Genomic DNA, 4,101 nt, shown 5'->3' on the forward strand with positions numbered 1-4,101 from the left:
AAATAATCTTATTTCATCAGAGAAGGGGCCTTTCGCCGAGTGGGGACTGAGGGTTCCAGCTCCGGGACAAGCCACACCCTTGTCCCATTTCCAGAGATGGACCTTGGCCCTCCGCCTTTCAGTCTTAGTTCTATATCTGGAAATGATTCTAAGATTTCAGCTGACGACTTCCCTGGTGTTCCAGTGCTTAAGACTCCCCGTTCCCAACGCAGGAGGCATGAGCTCGATCCCTGGTCAGAGAGCTAAGATCCCCCATGGTGCAGGGAACAACCTTTAAAAAAAAAAAAAAAAGGTAGTGTGGACTTCTCTGTGGCTCAGTGGTGAAGAATCTGCCTGCTAATGTGGGGGACAGTGGTTCGATCCCTAATCCAGGAGGATTCCACCTACCTTGGGGCAACTAAGCCTGTGTACCACAAACACTGATCCTCAGCTCTGGAGCCCTCGAGCCACAACTGCTGAAGCCCATGTACCCTACAGCCTGTGCTCAACAAGAGAAGCCACTGCAGTGAGAAACTCTTGAACCATGACAAAGAGTAGCCCCTGCTCTCCACAACTAGAGAAAGCCTGCACGCTGCAACGAAAACCCAGCACAGCCAAAAATAATTTTTTTTTAAATTTAATTTAATTTAAGAAAGGACAGATTGCAGCTGGATACCACCCTTTCTTCACTGCAGCTTACCTAACTGGGCCAAGCTTTTGTGCAGGCAGGAGATAGATGGGCCCTTGGGCTGGACAGCTGGTATTTGTCAAGTGGAGTAAAATAGAAGTTTTGTTCTCACCCAGACACTCCCAAGGACAAAGCAGGTGGCAAAAGCTGAGCTCTGCTAAAGTTAAGAGATAAGGTACCTACTTCTCAGGTCAAGGAAGACTTCCTTGTCTGCACATGTGCAGGAAGGCTTCTTGGGGGTCCAAAAGAGAGGATGCCTCACCCCATAATAAGTGTGGAACTGTATCCACAGGCTTCTGCAGCGGGATCCATCCTAGCAAAAAGTTGTGCATGCATCTTGGGGAGAGTCCAAGGACCAGTCAGGTGTGAAAAAAGAAACAAGACAATCGGCTAAAAGTGAACAAAGACCAGGTTTCCCGGGTGATGCTCTTGGTAAAGAATCTGCCTGCCAATGCAGGAGATGGGGACTTGGGTTTGATCCCTGTGTTAGGAAGATCCCCTGGAGTAGGAAATGGCTGCCCACTCCAGTATTCTTGCCTGGAAAATTCCATGGTCAGTGGAGCTTCACAGGCTACAGTCCACAGGGTCACAAAGAGTCAGACATGACTGAACACACACACACAAACACACACACACACACACACACACACCTGGAAGGACTATCCGATATAAAGGGTTTAAATCTCCTCTTTACTGTGCTCCTTATTCCGGACATCTATATTCCTGCCCTGCTTCTGACATAAATAAGCTATTTCTTTGTGTGCCCTCCCATACTTTGTGCTGTGTCTCTAATAATATACTTTGTATGTATTTTGCAGCTTTTGCCTCCTTGAAACATTTTTACTTCCAGTTGGGGTAAGAATCAGAGAACTTTGCTTCTAGCCTCTACTTCTGGTGGACTGGCAGCTAGACTCAATCCCTGGACAGGAAAACAAAATCCTGCTTCAAGACTACGGTCCCTCTGAAAGCAGTGGAAAGGGGAGGGAACCAACCCAGGGGCTTGTATGTTTCACATACTATTTCCTATCTCTAGGAAGACCGGGGTTGGGAAGATCTGCTGGAGAAGGGATAGGCTACCCACACCAGTATTCTTGGGCTTCCCTTGTGGCTCAGCTGGTAAAGAATCTGCCTGCAATGTGGGAGACCTGGGTTCGATCCCTAGGTCAGGAAGATCCCCTGGAGAAGGGAATGGCTACCCACCCCAGTATTCTGGCTGGAAAAGTCCATGGACTGTATAGTCCATGGGGTCGCAAGAGTCAGACACAACTGACTGACCTTCACTTCACTTCAGGAAGACCTCAGAATGGTGATGGCTATTGGGGGTGCAGGCATCCTTCAGTCTACCAGTATCTAGCTAGCATCTACCTTGTCTCAGCATGGGGCTCCTTTTGGCTCAGGGGAGGTAGGCGATAATTAATCAGCCAGCAACGAGCTCACACATAACCATGATGGCCAGAAATGAAGCCCCCACCACCCTAAGAATCAGGCCTATGGGTCATGGCACAAGGCTTGCCTCTAGAAATCCAGTCAGCTGCCCTGTTGTCAGGGAAGGTAGCCTTTCCTGGTTTAGCTCCTTCCAGACCTGGCCAGGCTCCTGAATTTGTGCCCTGAGAGCCCCACAGCTTGTCTCCCCTAAAGCACTTCTGCAGATGAAATCTTACATGGATTAGTAGGACTGTTTGATGTCTCTCCCCCACCATTCTACAAACTACAGCCCACACCGCCCCCCTCCCCCGTAAGGGCTTTGTCTCCTCACTGCTGTCAACTTGAAAGAAATGCACAACATTAGAACTGTGAGTTGGGTGTATTCAGTTTCTTACTGAGCTCTGAGAAACTATTCTGAAAAGGCAACAGAGAAACCAGGATATATGTGAGTTTTTCTGTATGTCCAGAACTATACTGGGGGGTTGGATGGGGTGGGGTGGGAGGAGTTCTGGAAACACAATACTGTTAAAAAAAAAAATGTTGCCTGCCATTCCAGTTCTATAAGGATCAAGCCATTAGCCACTAATCGGTCACCCAATGGAAAGAAAGCATCTAGTTGAGGGACTTCCCTGGTGATTCAGTGGTTAAGCATCCTGGTTTCCACTGCAGGGGATGCAGGGAAGTTCTACATCCTTTGAGGTGTAGCAAAAAAATAAATAAATAAAAACGGTAAAGAAACCAACAGTCAAACATAAGAAAATTAACAGCAAACCACAAAGAACAGGGTGATTTGAGTACTGGCAGAGTCAGACATGACTTAGAGACATGACAACAACAACTCTTCAGTGTATGGGAAGACACAAGAATCTGGAATCACTGAGATTTTCCCCTAAATCAGTTTCAGCTATCTAGGGGTGGGGTTCAAAGTACAGAAGGTCCTTCAGGTACACTGTCCTAGGGTGGATGGTGAGTGACTGTAGCTGCTAATGGCTTGATCCCTATAGAACTGGAATGGCAGGCAACATTTTTTTTTTTTTCTCTTTACATTGCAGTGTTTCCAGGGCCTCTCCTGGCCATGGTCCCTGACATACAAGGGGCATTCAACAAATGCACTGATAAGGAAGAAAGCCAAGTAGTACTATTATCTTTTACAGTCAATAAAACAGGGCCAGGTAGAGATCCGACTGCCTTCTGCCCCTATTTCTGTAGTAAGAGCAGCAAAGAGAATAGGGCCACCCTAAGGGCCTCCCAGGCCCTCCACCATCTCCTCCTCCTCTGCTCCTCCAAGGGCACTGCAGAGCCATGACCCAGCCCCAGAAACAGACTAGCTTCCCAGGAAAAAGATCCTGTGGGCAGAAGGGGAACAAGTGACAGTCTATTCATTACAATTATAGCATTTACAATATATCAGACATTGTGCTTCCCGAGCAACTCTTTGAGTCACATTCTATTAGCACCATCCTTTTAAAGATGAAGAAACGGAGGCACAAAGAGCCAAGTGGCATGCCCAGAACCTAGGTGATGGAATTGAGGCAGTAGAATTGGAGGCTGCACTTTTATCCACCGAGTCGCTCTGTCGCAGGGTAGAACATCAGCACAGACATCAGAAGTCGTGTGTTTTTCCAGCTCGGCTTTGAATGCCCGATTGTTCTTGTCTCTTTATGGGTAAATTGGGATCCTTAACGATAACTAGCTTATAAAGTTGTTGGGAGATAAACCCACGTGGAGTTTAGTACAGCGCCCAGAACATAGTAAGCGATCAATGAATGTTAATTATTCATATTCTCCTACTGTTATGGGGGTTTCGGGGCCTGGGAAGGAGTGCCGGGCGATATCTTAGCAAAGTTTGCAGGCGAGGTCACTCTGTAAGTCAGGAGTTCGGGGGGCCCCCCCGCCTGCCCTCCCAGCCCAGAGAAGGAGGGGCTGAGAGGAAAGAGGGGCTCACCAGTCCTGGCCCCGCCCCGCCCACTTTGAAAAAAAAAAAAAAAAAAGACGCTGAGCGCAGGCGC

This window comes from Cervus canadensis, chromosome 1 (genome assembly GCF_019320065.1).
Source record: "Cervus canadensis isolate Bull #8, Minnesota chromosome 1, ASM1932006v1, whole genome shotgun sequence".
In the NCBI taxonomy this organism is placed as follows: domain Eukaryota; kingdom Metazoa; phylum Chordata; class Mammalia; order Artiodactyla; family Cervidae; genus Cervus; species Cervus canadensis.